This window comes from Eubalaena glacialis, chromosome 1 (assembly GCF_028564815.1).
Source record: "Eubalaena glacialis isolate mEubGla1 chromosome 1, mEubGla1.1.hap2.+ XY, whole genome shotgun sequence".
Lineage (NCBI taxonomy): Eukaryota > Metazoa > Chordata > Mammalia > Artiodactyla > Balaenidae > Eubalaena > Eubalaena glacialis.
Window position 1 is genome coordinate 43,582,645 of NC_083716.1, and position 20,578 is coordinate 43,603,222.

Sequence of the window (20,578 nt, forward strand, 5' to 3'; positions counted from 1 at the left end):
GCAAACCAGGAAGAGAGCCTTCACCAAGAATCCAACCATACTGGCTCCCTGATCTCAGATTTCCAGCCTCCAAACTGTGAGAATAAGTGTTTTCTGTTTAAGCCACTCAGTCTATGGTCATTTGTTATAGCAGCCTGAACTAGGACAATGGGTCACAGTGGACTCTGCTAATATATACCCCAGTTGTCATATGGACTTTCTCACATACAATTTCAATTTTAAGAGCACCAAAAATTCCAAAGTTACCTTGAATTCCAAGAAGTCGCAGTTGCTGGAAAAAGGGTTCTAGCTGTAACACAAATATCACCATTTTCTAGTTGTAAAAACTCGGACCTTGGAGCAAGTCTTTAGTATGCATGATTAGAAATAGGCACAGGCCACATATGACAAGTGACTCTCACTTTTGAATATATCCATAGCAGTTATATCTATAGATGTCTAAGAAAGTGAAAAGTATACTCCCAATTCTTAGATGTTGAGGCAAGTGATTTACATCTATTATTCTTGATTAGAAACCCAGCAGTAAATTCCCTTGTGAGTTTTTTCAGTAAATCTTCCTTCTACTCAAGCCCAAAAGACATGGTAAATTCTTCCTATAGCTTCAATGTAGTTAATTCAGATCTCAGTGGGAGAAACCATAGTGTACAGGTATTACAAAAGAGAAAATAAACATACTTAAATTAACATTTCCAAAAATCATATAAATCTGGTTAGTATAAATATATCGGTCACTTATTCTATTTTTATTTATTTCTATGTAAATGATCTCTGAATAAACAAGGAAAATAAAATCTGCAACTGAAAGAACAAATCTACAACTGATTTAGCAGACTGAAAGATTGAATTGCACTTATAAGATTTCAAAAAAAATCTCCTTTTCTACATCTTTATAAATTAAAGTATTCCAACTCAAAATGGATTAAAGATCTAAATGTAAGCCTGGAAGCCACAAAACTCCTAGAGGATAACATAGGCAGGACGCTCTTAGACATAAATCCTAGCAGTATTTTTTTTTCTTTGTCTCCTAAAGCAAAGGAAATAAAAGCAAAAATAAACAAATGGGGCCTAATTAAAATTAAAAGTTTTTGCATAACAAAGGAAATCACTGACAAAAGAAAAAGACAACCTACCGAATAGGAGAAAATATTTGCAAATGATATGACCCATTAGGGGTTAATATCCAACATATATAAACAACTTACACAACTCAACATCAAAAAAAAACCAAACAACACAATTAAAAAGTGTGCAGAAGACCTATAGACATTTTTCCAAAGGTGAAATGTGGATGGCCAACAAGCATGTGGAAAGATGCTCAACATTGCTAATCACCAGGGAAATGCAAAGTAAGTCTACAATGAGGTATCACCTCACACCTCTCAGGATGGCTATCATCAAAAAGAACACAAATAACAAATGCTGGCCAGGATTTGGAGAAAAGGGAACTCTTGTGCACTATTGGTGGGAATGTAAATTGGTGCAGTCACAGTGGAAAACAGTATGGAGGTTTCTCAAAAAACTACAAAGATGACCCCACAATTCCACTCCTGGGTATATATCTGAAAAAAGCAAAAACACTAATTCAAAAAGATACATGTACCCCAATTTTCATAACAATGTTGTTTATAATTGCCAAGATATGGAAGCAACCTAAGTATCCATCAGCAGATGAATGGATAAAGAAAATATGGTATATATATATATATATATATATATATATACACACAATGGAATACTACTGAGCCATAAACAAGAATAAAATTTTGCCATTTTCAACAACATGGACAGAGTTGGAGGGTATTATCTAAGTGAAAAGTCAGACAGAGAAAGACAAATACTGTATGATATCACTTATATGTGGAATCTAAAAAACACAACAAACTAGTGAATAAAACAAAAAAGAAGCAGACTCACAGATATACAAAAAAAAAAAACTAGTGGTTACCAGTGGGGAGAGGGAAGGGGGGAGAGACAATATAGGAATAGAGGATTAAGAGGTATAAACTATTAGGTATAAAATAAGCTATAAGGATATACTGTACAACACAGGGAATAAAGCCAGTATTTCATAATAACTACAAATGGAGTATAAACTTTAAAAATTCTGAATCACTATATTGTACACCTGTAACATATAATATTGTACATCAACTATATTTCAATTTTAAAAAGTATCCACTTGACATAAGAGTTCCTTTTGCCCTTTTTGTATTGCCTAATTAAATATATCACTGAAGCACACATCATTTCCCTGGTAAACGCTCATTCTACCTCAAGAGCACATGTTTCATTGAGACAGTTGGCCAGCCTCAATCTCTCTTGCAATCTTGCCTGCGCAAAACCTTACACATAGTGCATGTCAATCAGTGATTCACCAGTAAGAAATAGGAATTTTAACAGAATCTGTTCATCATAAGCCTACTTATCTATGCAAAAAGACAGAGACATAAGTAATAATAAAACAGAGGAAAAGATAAAACTAAAATGTTTTTAACAATTCCATCTGTTTATCTTTCTTAAATATATTTAGAGCTTTTCAGAATATTCTTCTCAAAAATTAAAATAAAATACATATATATATATGGGATACCATGGTTGTCCTAGGTTGTTTATAAATAATGGAAAGCTCAAACGTCAAATCTAAGAACACTAAGGGTGTCTTGTACATAAAAAACATTTAATTAAAAATATTTTAATACAAACTATTCAATGTAAAAGGCAAATGTAAAATACTTTTACATAGCAGATGACATACATAAAATGCATAGTAAAAAATAAACCCAAACTAGTACTATTTAGGAGTAACAAGGTGAGGAAAGATATTTTCCCTTTTTCTTAGGGACATGGATTTTCTTAGTTATAGACTGACAAGAGATAGTTCCTTCAATGCCACCTGTTAGCTGTGTGAGCTTTTAGAATTTATTGAGGCAACTAATAGATAGGATTGTGCTAGGCATTATGCTATGTATTCTACACAAATATTGGATTTGATCCTATTAGCTATGCACAATTATTTTACAAATATATATGTGGGTATATACACATATTTTATTATATATTATATATATATATATATATACACACACACATGTATATTATTTTTCTTTTCTTTCAAGTTAACTGAGGCAGAGAGTAGTTAGGTATTTTTGCCCAGGTCACATAGCTATAAAAAGTCTGAACTGAGATTAGGACCCAGGACTCTCTTACTTCTAGATCCAAGTTCCTAAACTCTAAGCAACATTGTCTCTCATGTGGGCCTTGACATCTAAGATTTTGCTTTTTTAATTGAAAAGTTAGAGGAGGAGGTTCTAACAGGAAGAAATTCTTGGTTGTGGAGAATTAAAGAAGAATTTGGGGGGAAAAGTAGAGTCTAGAATTATATATATATAATAGCTCCAGACATTGAAAATATCCTTTGAAAAGAAAAAATTAGGCAAAGCTCTTGGTGAGTCTTTTAGAAAGGAACAAGATTGAAACCACTGTTATGCATAAAGTAGGAAAATATCCACATTCAGAGTATTTTAGGTCTGGTAGAATGTCATAAAGGAGATAAAATTACACATGGCAAGTATGAGGTAATAGTGAATTTACAACTTATGATAGGTTGTAGGATTTAAAAACTAATAATTAGGAGATCAAGAAAAAATATTTTCTAGGTACGGGGGAGTACGAACAACTTTTAACATATTTTTCTGGGGAAATGGAATGAAAAGCTTACAAAAGAGTCTGCTTAAACAAGATCCTTTTTCACAACAACTTATATCCGTGGTAGAAAATAAAACAACAGAGTTGATGAAAGAAAATAGGAAACATTGCATTTCCCTATAAGGGAAGTTTATTTCCCAGGACAGTCTATCAGTTAGCAGCTATGTTCATAACGAGTACAATACAGAGTATTTTCATATTCTGTTGAACTCTGCATAGCTTACCCCAGACACAAAACAAATGAACAAGAGCAGAACTCCAGGATTTTACTTAATTCAATATTGCCTAAATATTAAATGCAGGCAGGGAATTGTAAATGGCAAATGGAGACTCTGCTGAATCTACACTGTGATGAAAATATCATAGGGAAATTGTGGTCCCAATTTGCTACTTAGGAAGAAAATTTATGTGAATAACAATACCAAGCCACTTCGAAAACCTCCATACCATATTATGCTGTTAAAGAGGTTTTGTTGTTCAATTCCTTTACTTTTCCTAAGATGGTTCATGTAGAGGTAGCTCCTGACATAAGCTTTATTCGATCCCAAAATGAAAACGACACATCCACTCAGTAGACTGGTGTTTTAAAGCCATATTCTGTTCTGTGACTAGCACAATGCCAGGACCCAATAAATGTTAAAATAGTTAATTAACTGATGATAATAATCAACATTCTCGTTTTAAGAGGCTCCCTCAAACACAGGCTCTCTCTAAAGTGAGTTCTGAGTGTCTCATTTATTTCCAAATTCAAAACCGCTTTTACTCAAATTGCTGAACACTGGGTTTGAAGTACCCTCTAGAATTGATTCGTTTGTTCAGAAGAAATCATCCATACCTCACTGTCTCTCTGATTGTTAAATGTTAATGTTCCTTCTCACTCAGCCTGCCATTTTGCTCTATAAAATAATTTAAATTCAGGTTAAAAGTGTTGCTCTAAAACCTGTATAATCTTGGATATATGTGTGAACTTTAAAATACATCATATATCTTCTTTGCAAAAGATCATTAATGACAAATGTCTACAAAATGAGCATATTCTGATTACTTGTCCTTAGTTCTCTTTAGAGACGTTTGAACCACAGAATGCAATGTGTTGCAGAATACCATAGAGGCAGTCTAGCATGAAGTAGAACGCTACCTTCCCTTCCCTGGCCAAAGTGCCTGCAGTACCTCCTACTACACTTGTAAATTTCTCTTTCTTGCTTGCCATGAACTCTTTTTCTCTTAAGCTCATTTCTGAATAGATTTTTTAGATCTTTTTTTTGGTAGAGTGAATGATATACCATCCTCTTCAGCATTAAGAAAATTAAGCTCATATATTAACACTAATGGATCTCTAATAATTATAGATAGAAGAAAGAAATTACCATTCCTCACTGGAGCAATGTTTCTCAAAATGTGTTCTATACATTATTGGGAAACTGGTTCAACATATAGACTCTGCATCTCTGGGAGAGGAACAAGAAAATATGCAATTTTTCAAGTTTTCTGGGTTATTCTTTCTGCAACAGTTGAATAAAACCAATACATTTTACCAGCATCCACCTGTGTTATCTGTCGTCTCCTTATATACTTGGAAACAACTGAAATCAATTTGCTAAAATATAATCATGATCTTCCAGTAGAATTCACTGCCCTAACATTAATGTCAGAATAAGGGAACCCATTAATTTCTAATGGGAAAATTATTTTATAGGACGCGTAGAAATGTGGCTGTTTATATAAGCCAGGCAACCCTTTCAATGAAAAAGTCTAAAAGAAATACAATCACTTTAGACGGCATGACAAATCGAATTTCTGCTCTAGACAAAATGTCTTTCCTAATGATGATCTTATTTTTGGCCCTGTTATTGTTTTCTTAAATAAATGATACAAATTTTCTTTGTGTCTTCTACTCTGCAGGTTCCCCTTTCTTTGAAGTGTTGCACTCTTTGAAATCTGACCAGTTTTGGCAAGTCACTCATGCAAGAGATGAAAATCGAAGTAGTTTTGCATGAGTTTAAAGCACAAAGCTGGCCTTCAAAAAATCAATCACTCTAGAGTGTAACACGATGTGTAAAACATAAAAGTTGTTACTGCTTTAGCTCTGTTCTTTAGGAGGAGAAAATAGAAATTTAAATAAATTATCTTCACTTGTCTCCATCTAGACCGTATGCTATAATGTTTTGAAATTTAAGATCCTCAAAATAATTCAATAGTGGACCACTAATATAAATTTGGAAGAGTTATGGAAAATACAAAGCAAAATAAAGATAACTCAAAAGAAGCTAAAAAGACTCAAAGCATCTTATATTACTGTGTTATTGTATTTTTAATTACAGTTGAACTAGTCAAATCACATTTAAAGGCTATATGCATATTTCCATGTTTTGATTCTTACCCAAAGGAGAAATAGTTTCTCAACCAGATTAAATTTCAAAATATCAGGTGTTCTAGTCAGTTTGTGCACTAATATCATTCGTGAAGGCTCCACCCTCATGACCTGATAATCACCTCCTAAAGGCCCTGTCTCCTAATATCACATCAAGGGTTAGGATTTCAACATACAAATTTTGGAGGATACAAACATTTAGTCCTAGGTGATTCATAGATCGTAATTTCTTATATTTATATTTAAAAATCTATTCTGTTTTAAAAATCTTACAATGCCGGAATACTGTTCAAAGAGAAAGGAAGGCTCTAGTAATTACTTCATAAATCTGAGTGTCCAAGAAAATTGTCCGGTATCTCAGGACAAATTTCCGAAGGGATGGCACTCCGGCAATATGATCAATACTATAAGATCCAATGCCTAACCTGCTTATGGTATTTTTCTCTGGCCTTCCTTGATGTATAGCATAAAAGGAATTTGTGAAGATTAGTTCCGACTTCTCAAAAACACTCTTTGAATCAGAGAAGACAGCAAATTTCTACTGAATCCTCAGAGAACTAAACCTGAAAGAATTCTATGCTGTCAACCATGCTTAGAAGGCTGACCTTGGGCAGATATGCAGTTAAATCAGTGCTCTGCAAAATTACTGAGTTCCTGGTACCATGATAATGCCAGTATTCTACACAGAGAAGCGTCTGGAAAATCAATAAGGAAATCCAAAGTTTGCATCCATGGCACAGAAATAAGTGTTTTACCAGTATTCTATTGTTCCAGCAGGAAGTTATCCATGGTGCCTTTTTTGATTAAGAGATAAGAGTCAGGACAAATGAACATTTTAGAAGTCTCACAGTTATCAGCCTATAGATAAATATCAAAATAATTGAAACTGTATTTGCATGTAATTTCCTTTACACATCTGAATCTAGGCCTTCTTCCACAGTGCTCCCAATGATATCCAATCAGACATATGGGGATGTATTAAGTATTGCTACTCTGGGAATGAAAGACAATATGAAAATATGAGTTACCTGTGTTGGGCAACATGAGTGAGAAGGAGTCTGAATTACTGTCATTTTCTCAGCTAATTTTCTAGTACCCAACTGAAGAAGTGAGGCTCTAATTACAGAAGAATAATCTGTAACAATAAACCATTCAAATTCAAAGTAAAAGGCTCTCAGCTATAAGAATTCTTGGATTTATTACCTAAATGGAAATACAGTCCAGTTTAGGAAGCTAATGTTTCTAACCTAACTGCTTTCAGTAAGAAAAGTGAATATTATTGGATTAAAGCAGGAAAGTTGGGGAGCCACTGCACCTGCTTTGATACACATTCTCCTGTATATCAGAAGTTATGATGGTTATACAACATTTTGCAACAGTAATTTATTACAGATGAACTTACTGGACAGGCCAACAAATTTTCAAGGTTATAAAGACCTTGAAGTTCTTGGTTTTTTTTCTTTTTAGTTATGATTATTTTTCAAATTTAGACTAGTATTGTATTTTCTCTGTAAAACATTAAGCCACAAATAGGAATGTCACCAAAAAATACAAAAAATTCCCTTTGTCAAAAATTCCAGTCCTATTTTTCCCCCCAGAGTAAGTTCTTGTTGCTTGTTTGATGTTTAATCCTCTGGTGCCTTCTATATACATTGATTAACACACATGAGTGAAAGTTCAAGTACAAATACACATTAACTTATATTTTCAAACAGATTCACATGTTGTCACTAAGATAGGTATGTGTTTTACACAAATGAGATTCTGTTTTAGAGCTATTGTTCTCTTCTTTCTTTGATCAATTGACACTGCATCTTGGAGTTTGTTCTTGTCAGTTAAGGAGAGTCTATCTTATTCTTCTATATTGCTGCAATGCATTCTTTAGTATAGATTTTCAAATTTCATTTAAACACCCATATTGGTCAGCCTACAGGTTGTTCCTATTTTTATAATAGTAAAACAACTCTGATGTAGATATCCTGCATACATATACTTATGTAAGCATAAGAATATTTCTTCAAGGTGAATTCATAGAAGAAAATGGCCTAGTCAAAGAGGGCATGTTCATTTTCAATCTGAAAGACAACCAAATTTACATCTCAAAATGCTCTGCCGGTTTATACTCTAGAAACAGTATAAGAGAGTGTTAACCAGCATAATACTTACGAAGTTTTTTTTGCATTTTTGTGAAACTGATGACTGAATAAGAGCAGTATAGCTCTTTATATATTTACAGCCATTATAAATCTACTTGAAAATTTTGGGGGTATTTATAACTTTCATTATTTTCTTATTAAATGGGAATCTTGACTTTTTCTAATTGGTTACTATGGCCTTTATAAACATTCAAAGTAATTATGCACACTCATTTAATTATGTTTATATACACATATTTATCTTTGTATATTATATATAAAATAACCTAAATATATTTTATATAGGTATTATATATATATACATATTCCTACATATCTAATAACAATTTCAGTTTTTCACTTGCGTTTAAATGTTTCTTATCACAGAGTTTTATTTCTTTTTAGTATTTTAATCAAATCTGTCAGTCTTTTAAAAAAAGCTTTTGGGTTTTACGTCTGTCTTAGAAATACCTCAATTCAAACATTATAGACCAATTTGCTTATTGGTCTGAAACTTGTTTTACATTCACCTATTTAATCAAGTTGTAATGTATTTTGGGGCATGATGTGAAAAAAAAAAGGTAAGGTATATGGGATTATAAAGGGATAAATGTCTGATAGACCCGGATAGGAAGATTTATTACTGTGAAAATGTCAATTTTTTCCAAAGTGATCTCTACATTTAATGCAACCCCATTCACAATGTCAACAGTATTATTTAAGGATCCTGACAAATTGCTGCTAAAATTAATATTGATAAAGGAGGGTCTAGTAGAGCAGCTACATAATGTGGAATGAGGACAAGTCTTACCTTATGAAAAAAAAATAAATAAATCTATGTAAAGTAAGACAATGTTGTTTAGAAGTAGACAGATTGTCAAAGAATGAAGTTGGGGGACACAGACCTCCATACACATGGAACTTTATTATAATTGAGGTGGTATGATGGATCCCTAGGGAAAGGAGTGTTTATCCAATACAGTTAGGAAATTTTGTTATCTGTATGAAGAAAAAATGAAATAAAATGGACCATCTCCTTACATAATGCCAATAAACTCCAAAAGGATTCAGAACTTATATATCTAAAGTCAAATTTTAAATGCTTAGAAGAAAATATATATTAATACCATTCTGACCTTGCTGTTGGAATGTATAACTGAAATAAGAGCATACAAGCACTAAACACAAGGAAAAATACTGTCTATATTAAACTAAAATCTTTTGTTCATTATTTAATACTTTAAGGAAGGACAAGTTGAAAAAAGATATTTGAAATACATAAACCAGCAAAGAATTAATGTAAAACTCAAATCAATAAGAAAAGACATACCACTCCAAGGTTGATAAACAAGAATATGATTACTGTAATATTCAAGGACACTTGAATGGTAACAACAATAAAAACAACAAGTGCAGATGACCAATATTCCCACTGGCAGGAGACTGGAAAAATAAATGAGGTATACATTTATAATTTAGTTATACGCAACAGTGAAAGTGAATGAACTATAGTTACATGTGGTATTGTATAATTTAAAAAAATGTATTGTTGACAAGATGAAAATACCAGATAGTACCCATTTTACAAAGTTCAGAGTTGGGCAAAACCAAGCAAAATTTTGTTTCCTCAAACATATATATGTATTTTTTTGAAACACAAAAATAGTAGTTACGTTTGGCAGTGGTGAAAAAGCATACGGGGAAGTGTAAGTTACAGTTAATACTGCAGTTCTTAGCCTGGGCAGGGATTTTATGGTGTTCATTATATCATTTTAAGTTATTAAATAAAAAAGTAAAACCAAATAGAAGCAGCCCATGTATGATCAATGATAATAGTGTTCTATAAGCCAAATATTATGATTGATCTAATTCTGTTCTTTTGAAGTCCAAAAAATAATCTCCTTAGGTGGTTATTTTTCTAAAAGAAGAAAAAAAGCAATTGTCAAACAACATCTATAGACCATTCCATCTAGCAGTAATTTTCATATAAATGCAATATTCCGATTGTTGCATTATTGATGTGCCACTCACAACATTCTGACTCAGTGGTAATTCTGTGTCTAATATTTCCATGTTAAATTTAACCTGAATATATTTTATCTTTGAGGGAAATCGTGGAGATATTATTCTATAATTTTATGTATTATATACATGAATACAAGCCAATTAAGGTATTAAATAGAAATGATAGTCAATAAATCATAATTTTTCTAGTTTAATCATAATTTAAGAGAAGTATTGATTGTAAACAGAAGGAAATTCTGGTTTATATTTGTATCTATATTTAAAGCTTGAAACAAAAGATTCTGGGCATGATCTCAACAAATCCCTTTCTTCCTTTCTTAGTAATTGACCCTAAGAAACTACTGGTGCATGGATGTGTAAATAGTCTGTTATGATATCTCTAGAGTCTAACAATGAATGTAGATTCTAAAGAAGTTATTTTTCCCTCTTATTCTCAATTCAAGCATAATAATCTTTTTAAAAGATTAATCATATACTTGTAAAGAAATAAATGTAAACATCAAATATCCTAAGAAATTTAAGTTAATTCACACTAGTAATATTCAGCTACATGATGTTTATTTTTTACACCTATCAAAAATATCATTAAACTATCAATGTTACAAGTATATAGTGCTCACTAGGCAACATTTCTCTCCCATAGGTTTAAAATTATCTTATTTATTTTTATTTTATTGAGATAATTGAAGATTCACATGTAGTTGTAAGAAATAATATAGAGATATCCTGCATACCCTTTACCCAGTTTCGCCCAATGATAGAAAATTGTAAAACTTATAGTACAGCATCACAACCAGTTTATTGACATTGATAAAATCCACAGATCTTATTCAGATTTCCCCAGTTTCACTTGGAAAATTAATGGAATTAAGAATTAATTACAGGTAAATGGGGGAGGGGTGTCTATCTTCCAAGACTTGCCGAAGCAGAGGGAAGTATGCAACTAGTTTTTAAAGATTTCACCCAGAAAAGACCTGATATATTTCTGTTCATATATATTGAGAAAAGCAACAGAAAAGGTATGGGGAAGTTCTTAAGACAATGTTTTTGAATAGTAATAAGTATCATTCATAGGCAAACAGACTTTAGAAAATTATTCAAATTCCATATTTGTCCAATTTTTTCACTGTATGTTTCTGAAATTATCCACATGATATTTGTTCCAGAAAGAAAGTGTAAATACTTGGTAGCATTTCCTCTCCTGTGGTTGGTGAGACTGTTAAAGTAAGTTATCAGTGAAATCCCCAATACATTCAGATTCTGACAGATGTGTTTTGTTGGGTAAGCATATCATACCCTACCCCAAAGAAGTGCAAATAAAAAGTAATATTAGAACATCTGAACATTTTTCAGTTCAATAAATCAACACCTGCTACATCTCTTTGGCCTAAATTTACTCCTATCTTTGAAAGAGAGGGATTGGTTAAAAAAACAAAAGAAAATGAAATATCCACATACTTCTTTCTCTCTTTTAAAATATTTAATTCTTATTTACATTAATTGCCCAAAGTTATAAAATATTGGAACTAACAGTAAGACTTATATAGTTCTATAACTTTTTCATTAGAATTCTGATAAATTTTTTTCTGTAGCTAAGAGCAATTTAATAATTATAATAATAACTAATTCAGAAAAGTAGACATTAATTGGCTATCAAAAGTACCATGAAGGAGTCTAAAATATCACTGAAGTTATAGTAAAACTAAGGGCCGAGGAAGGTAAATAAGAATCTATGGCAATTGAGCATTAAAATTTGAGAGGGAAATTCTTCACTATATCCTCAGAAAGAATAAAACTCATCAAAAAAGAGGAATAATTTAAAGTATATACATATACACATATATTCAAATACACACAGACACAACTATATAAATTAGTAAACTACTTCAGGTCATTCACTAAAGAAATCTCTAAAATATATTATAAAACTAGTTAAACTGAATTTACTGAGAAATCAAGAATTCTATACAATGAAGTCAGGAGATCTAATAATATAATTTTCAATAAGTATATATAATCTCAACAGTCAGTGAAATGGGAAAGAAATTTATTAAAACTATGGATTTTTGCCAAATCATGCTTAGTTAGAATAGAAAGAGAAGGAGAGGTCTAATGATATTTTATTTAAAAAGTCAGGATTAAAGAATAACTCTTGCAGACCATGATAGCTGTTTAATTTTCAACCATCAGGAAGTTTCAATTATTTGTAGACTCACAGGCTACATCTAAAAATGGGTTATAAATAATTCAACTGAGGGGAGAGAAAGAAACAGAAGGAATCGGGAGAAAAGAGGGTATGGAAATGGGGGTGGAGAGAGAGGGACAGAGAAAGAATTTAATTAGAATTCAACCAAGTCAATTATTTAGTAAAAAGAAATTATTTTCCCCCCAAACAGGTAAACTGGGTAACACCTATCCTGTCTTGCCATTTATCTTAGCTACATATTGACTACCTAAGTCTTGGAATTTGTTCATGCCTATACTTTTCATTTGCATTGAATTACCAACTGCTACCATATCTTAGTACCTCTTAAGCAAATACAGGAATTGTTGAGATTTATTGAGACTGTAACTTTACCAGTAAAGTATGAGATAACAACGAGGCACTGTGCATTTTAAGGGGAGCACAATATGGTATTTCTTTTGACTAGGAGAGTTTGCAGCTAAATTCCAGAAACATGTAAAGCTATTCTTGTAAACTATATGGCTCATTCAGCACTGCACATAAAACTGAACCACTAAAGTATGCTGATTGATCAATAAAGTTTGTGGCTCCATTTGTAAAATGTGCAGAAATTAAACCATTTCACTATTTGGTTCAGCGAGTTAAGTACATAATGGTTCAAACAGTACCTTATGCATTTGAAGTCAAGCAAATTGCACATTGCAATCTAGTCAACCACGAAAACAGGATATTTTGGTGATTAGCTAAGAATATTAAATTTGAAATAAAATTAGTAATTTGGACAGAAAATTACACAAAATGCTAATTAGTCAGTGAATTTCTTTTATCTGTGTTCCTCTTTTAAACACTTTTAATATCCAAGAATTTATTTAATAGATGGCTTTCCTTTGAAAAGCATCATTCTTGATATTAATAGATGTGTGAAAATGCATTTATTACATTTTTAAATTTTCTAATATACGTGACAGAAATGCATGAATTCAATACATGAGAATGTTTTATTAAATCAAGCTTTAAAAATCTAGTTATTTATAGGTGGGTCCAAGACAAGTAGTTATTTCCCATACCAAGGAAAGAAAGTATGGTGCATTATAGGCTACGTTTTTCCAAGAAGGTTCAACTCTTTCAGTTGATTTTACATGGGGTAATGGTTACAAAATAAATGTCTCTCTTAAGTGAGGGTTTTGGAAGATGCTATTTCCTAGGGACTATGGTTCAGAGAGTTCAGAGCTCCAATTACAGCAGCATCTGGAAGCCTTGATCCACAGCTCCATTTGGAAACATTTGTAATAAGGGCAAGGTATCTCATCTAGTAACAAGCTGTTTGACAGTGGAATGGTAACAGATTTAAGGTAAAGAGGACTCAGTTCAATTGGACGTTTATAATCCTCTGCAACTTGGTCAACACTAGGCATAGAAGAGAAGTAGAAAACAAAATCTCTTTTCTCAAGGAACCTACAATGTTTTGGAGAAACAATCTTATGTACAGAAAATAAACAATATGAAATAATTGTAATGCCATAACATATGATATAGAAAACAGGTCCTGTGACTTTTCATAAATAGGGAATACTTGTGAAATTTGCAGGACTTGAAATATTGGTAGGATTGTGCCAAAAGAGATAAACATGACATTTCTAAATCTTAACCTTGCTACATCAAGAACACTGTGAATAAAGTTTCAAAATCAGGTTGGTTTAGAAAGAGTCCACACACCGCATGTTATTGTAATTGACTAGAGTAATTCAGCTACAGAGCTTGAAGCATCGCAATTCATCATGTCACCTGCAATATGCTGCAGAAAATTAGCAGTTAATTTTGGATATATAAAATATGCCCAGATTTTGGAGTAACTGGAGGACAGGATATCTTGGATTTAATCTGTTTGCAGTCAGAATTTGCTATAGGTTATTAGGAAGAATAGGGGTATGATAATTGCAGTATTTTAGGAAAATGAGATTTGGTTCTAAACAGGCTTTGAGGAAGATGGAGATTATGAGAGGAGATTAATGAGTTCATTAGCCAGACATGAGCTTCAGGAGAGCTAGAATCAGATGAGCATAAATAGAAATAAGATAGCTGAGTTTTAACTTAAAAGGACTATTGACAGGACTTGATGATGGCAAATAAAGGCTGTAAGAGTGTAGAGAGTATAGAGAGTCTAATATGATTCTCAGTTTGGGAATATTTAATTTTTGATATGTGTGCAGGGCAGAAAAGAAATGTTTTGAGAAATGCAGGATCAGGGTATAGGAAATGGAGGGTTATGAAACTTACTAGCGGTATCTGTAAAGAGTCAAGGCATATGGCCTTGTTAGTGTATGTGAGAGCAAGGGGTAGATGTCTGAGAACTGAAACTCAGGGTGAGTTTTACCTTTAGGGATGAATGCAGGAGTGGAATGAATGTAATTAATAAAACTGAAAGACGTTAGGCATAGAGGAAAAGAAGAGCTAGGAGGATAAGAGGTCATAAACACCAAGATAGATAATTTTCCCAAAAAAATCAGTAATTTTGAAATTTACCAAGAAATCAAGAGGAGAAGAATTGGAAAAATTAGGCCACAGGACTTGGAGAGAAAAATCATTGTTACTTTATAACTTCATTATCAGAATTTTTAAATCTTGTATTTTCCTACCCCTATAAATTTTCCTCAGTATAAATAAATACATTTTTATCTGTGTGTGTGTGTGTGAGAGAGAGAGAGAGAGAGAGAGAGAGAGAGAGAGAGAGAGGAAGAGGAAATTTAGGAGGGACGAAAAGGAAAAGGAGATAGCAAGTACATCATACCTTGGTTAGTAACATTTGTTATAAAAAGAATGTGAGAGTAGACCTAAATCAATAAGGGCCAAAGACAATTTTGTTTAATTATTGGGAAACCTGTAAATGTTTTTAAATGATAGGAAAAGGGCCATTAATAAAATTATGTAACACATATTGATTGAATACCTATTGTGTGTCCTAAATAATTATAGTTGATGAGGAGCATAGTGGTGAGCAAGACAGCCATAGGTACTGCCCTAATGAAGCTTACATTCTAGTAGAGATAATCAGTACATAACTGGGCAAATATATATAATTTCATGTAGAAATAAGAATATGAAGAAAATATATTATTGGATGAGAATGGTATTTTTGATTATATAGTCACAAAGAGTCTCTTGGAGGAAATAATATACTCATAATTTTTTTCAGCAAGTTTGGTGCATAGTGAATGAGGGCAAATATGTTATGAAATGAGGTCAAAGTGGGTAGGTAAAATCCACACTATATGGGATCATTTGGGACTTTGTAAGCAGTCTAGTCTAAATGTTACAGCAGCCATTTTTTGGTTTTACAGATGGCAATAATGCAATCTGGTTTTTAATTTTGTTTTTAAAAGCTCACCCTTGCTATTTTACAGACAACTGTTTATGGAGTAGGAATGGAAATAGAGTAAGCTATTAGAATACACTATGTGAGAGATGCTGGTGGCTTGAAATCAAGACTGTTGTATACCACCTGCATGGTGGTATGCAATGGCTCTGGTTAAACTTCTATAGTTTAGAAGAGAAAAAAAGAACAATGGCCAGATTCAGCATATGTTCAGGAAGGAGACCCCATTTGGGATTGGTAGATTAACAGGATGTGGGAACTGAAATAAACAGAAGAATCAAAGATGATTTCTAAGACCTTGGTTTGTGATAGAAATGAGTGAATGATGTAGCTATTAGCTTAGGTTGGAAAGGCTTTGTTTGGTGAGGCATGATTTGGGCAGGAAAGGGAAAGCTAGAATAACAGTACAAGTTAAGTCTGATGTAGCTATTGAATAATCAAGAAGAGATATCAACTAAGAAATTCAACATGTGAATCTGAACCTCAGGAGACCTGTCAGTATTTGAAATGTGAACATGGAGGTGATAAACATATAGAAGCTATTTAATGCATAGGACAAGTATATATATCATAGCAAGAAATTACAAATAGAAAAGAGAAAGTTCAAGGACTGCATTCTGGGGCTCAGAAGGTGAAAAGAAAGGAGACTGCAAAGGTATATCAGAAGCTAAGTAAAAAAAGTATTTCAGGGAAAGGGACTGGTCAGCCATGCTTAAATATGGTCAGGCAGTGGCGTTAAGATGATGACTGAGAAGCAATCGCTTGATTTGGCAATATCAGGGACTTATGCAACCTTAATATCATCAGGTTGTGGAAGGCTGGTTGGAGTGAATTAGGGCTACAAGGAGACTTGAAGACACTGAGACAGTAAATATACACTTTTTTTTAAAGTTGCTAGGAAGAGGAAAAGAGATGCATAAGCATTAGAGAAGGGTATAATACAATTTTAAGTGATGGTTAATAGTTTAGCTTGTTTTTAGGCCAATGCAAATAATCCAATAGACTGAAAAATGGATGGTACTGGCAAGCTAAGAAATCTTGGCAGGAGAAAAGTATTCGAATGGGACACCATGGGATCCAATGCATAAATGGAATGATGTCTGCCCTTAAAGATAGGAGCAAGGAATGTTTCTCCAGTCTATCTGAAGAGAAGCCAGAGGCTACAATAGTATAAATATTAGGGGAATTGTTTCAATGATGGTAAAATAAAGTAGTTCCAATCTGATTATTTCTGTTTTCTCACTGAGCATGAAAAGGCAATAGACAAGGAAACAAACAGGGAGGAGGAGGGGGGCTAGAAAATGTAGATAGAGATACTGGTAAGGAAAGAAGGGATTGCCTAGTGGATATAGAAATGATTTCCACATTATTTTGGTAAAGAAATAAAATGGAACAATGTTTCTTGACTAAAATAAAACAGAATTTTAACACATTAATTGGTCAGACACACAAAATTTCACTTTCCCTTTTTTAAAATCAACGTTTCTGTGGAGTTGAGTGTGTTAAACCAATTTATACAGTCTCTTAAAAAATCAGTTTTACTTGTAGCTGACTTCATTAATATTCTTCATACCCATTTGGAAGGCAAACCTCTAGGTAATATTGCAGGATGTTAAAGTCATTTAAATACAAATGACATATGCCATATTTGAATTTAACAAGTTAACTCAGGTCCATGCTACCTGTAGGGCTTTTAAAATGTTACAGAAAGGACAGATAAGCAAAATCTTTTCAAGTATTGGGCTCCAAGTCTCACAATGTAATGTGAAATGTGGAAAGACAAATGCCTCTGCTTTGATCTGTGTAGGAATTTTAGGCTGAAATCCACATTTGTACCTCATCTGCAAACTGTACGTTGTCTAATGAACAGATTCATGGTAAAATCCTTTGGGCTTGTTAGTTTCTTTCCAACTTACTAGGAATGACTCTGGGGTAAGTTGATGGCCCACAAACACTATCACTAAAGATTAAACCTTTAGATGGTTAATAAACAAGAAAAAGAACAATGAAATGTATACCTGGTTATGCTATGCCTTTTATGCAACTAATCAAAATTCCTCAGGCTTTAATTAAGCAGCATGAGGCAGCCCAATTAATTCAACATATGCCCCAATATGGCTTTGCCAAATTTGTGGTTATGACACATGAAATGCAACTGTTACAAATCAAAATGCCTTCTTTCACTCTTTCTAATAATCCTACTGTTTTAAAGCTAACCTTTCCTCATGATGATATCCTACAGAAGGGTGAAGTTGTAGACGTGAAGATAAATGGGCATAAGAAGTCTGGGCACAGTCTACATGTGTAACCGTCCTTGCACTGTTGTTTGTAGGATGTCAAAAGGCCTAACTGTCATGAAAACATTTGATGTCCCAGCTTGATAACTGCTGCTGATACTCCTAGAATCACTCTGTTACACCTATGTTTTGGTAAGATTTTCCATTGCATTTGCAGAAAGCCACTATTAAAATGTCAGCATGTTCATCAGCAACACAACACTACTCTCCAAATACACCTATTATACTCAGCTAAGCTTGGAAGAAACAAGACAGCGAGGATCAAGTCTTATCTTAAGAAATCATTATTTCTAGAATGTTCCTGAAATGGCTATTTATAATTTCAGAAGTTTTAACAAGTTTAGAAACATCTGTCCTTGAAAGAATAAATCTGAGATGGACTACAAATTTTTGTAAATTATATTTTAAAAGATAAATTCTAGGCTGTTATCCATAAAGTATGTGTGTCTTATCTTACTACTTGCTAGATTTCTGTCTTCTGCTTGGAGTCATAATTAAAGGTCAATTTTTGTTGCATTAGCAACCAAAGAAAATTTCATCTACAGAAAGCCAAAAGCAAATGCAGATTGCTTCTGTTTTCTGCATCACCTCCCCAACAAAATCAATTTCATTGCTGGGATAGATACACAGATAGAGATAGAGATTTCAGCAAGGTTTAAGGTTTTTACTAAAATCCAAACTTTAAAATTAAACAATTCCTTAAGATTGCTAATATAAAAAGAATAAATCTTCATGATTTGTTTAAGATACTAGAAAAGAATGTATTTCTACCCTGATAAACCTAAATATGAATTGCCTTATGCTATTTCCTGGTTACATAGGTCACTCCTTAAATATTTCATCCCATCCAGGCCTGATACATCAAACCAAACTAAATAAAGAAGAAAACATTCTTAAAAGCCTAATAACTTTCCACTGTAAATTCCATAAGCACATGACTATATCTTTTTTGTTATTATATTCCCAGTATGTAAGATACGAACTATCACTTACCATATTTGCTATATACGGAACAGTTCTTGAGTGAATATATGAATGAATGACTCATTTGTTTTGCATTTAATCCTCACAACAAAGTCTCAAGAATAGAATGGCAGCTTTTATAATTATATCACTCTACAAACCTACGTTCAGAAAAGTTTAAAGCCAGGACCAAAGTTATACAATTAGTAATTGACAGATGCTCAATTCCAATTTCAAGTCCAGTATTTGCATCATGCTATAGCTGCCCATGACTCCTAGGTTACTAGAATCCTAAATCCTTACATTAACTGAGAACTTACTCTGTCCCAAGAACTCCTCTAAGGACTTTCCATGTACTGATGTATTTACGTGTTATTAAAACCTATATGTTCACAGTATTCCGACACCATTTTACAAATGATCAGACGGAATCAGAGAAAACACATAAATTGCAGAAAAGTATGTAGTTTTTTCAGGATTCATGCCCAGACAACATGATATCATCTACTGTCCTTTTAAGCACTATATTATATATCTACATGTCTAGTTCATAAACCAATTCATTAAACAAGTAATCGTTGAGTCAGACAGTGGGGAATCACACTATTTACTCTCAAAAAAATCCAACAGAGGAGTTCTTTTTGGCAGGTGATGGATAATTTAATTAATTAATTAATTAATTAATTAAATATCAGCTGGATGGACAAAAAACATTTAAAGGGTATGTTTCTACTAATCTGGAAAGTTACTTTCATTAGATTCAGGATTTTAGCTTTGTACACTGTGCTAACACTAGCAAATAGATTTGTGCCTGGTTTGTTGTGTACACTCAAAGTTTTACTAATGAATTAATCTATTACTTCTAAATCTTCCAATCCAGTTTCAGAAGGTATTTGCCAGACTGCTGGCAAGTGGAAACAAGTATATTGGAAGCAAGACAGCAACACCTAGACTTTGGAATCAGAGACCTGGATTAAAATGAAGCCTCTCTCACTTTTCAGTCATGTGGACGCAGACAGGTCTCCTGTCTGTGAACTGGGAAAACCAATACTTATTAGACAAGGTAAAATGAGAATCAGATGACATAATGCAAGTAACATTCTCAAACCAATGTCTGGCACCTACTACAGATGACACCAGATGAAACCCATAGTATGCATTTTGTGAATTTGGTTATTATATCCTTTTGTACCTAGTATAAGTGTTTACCTTAATGAACAATGCTGCAATTTTAGTTAATTACATTGGGTTAATTGGCATGTTAACTGAATTAAGAGTTTAATTAGCTCTGGAATTTAAGAGTAATATATACTAGCCAAAATAAGAAGTCATCTTTTTTTCCCAGCCGTGTTTTTATAGGAATACATTTATCCTTTTAATCAACCCTCTTTTTTTAATACTACACAAAATTTATGTTAGGAAACTTCGTGGAGAGGTTCCTCACATAAGGTAGAAAGGGGTGTTGTCTGGGGTTTTCTACAATAAAATAATCTCTATTAATATCCCTTAATATCTCTATTAATA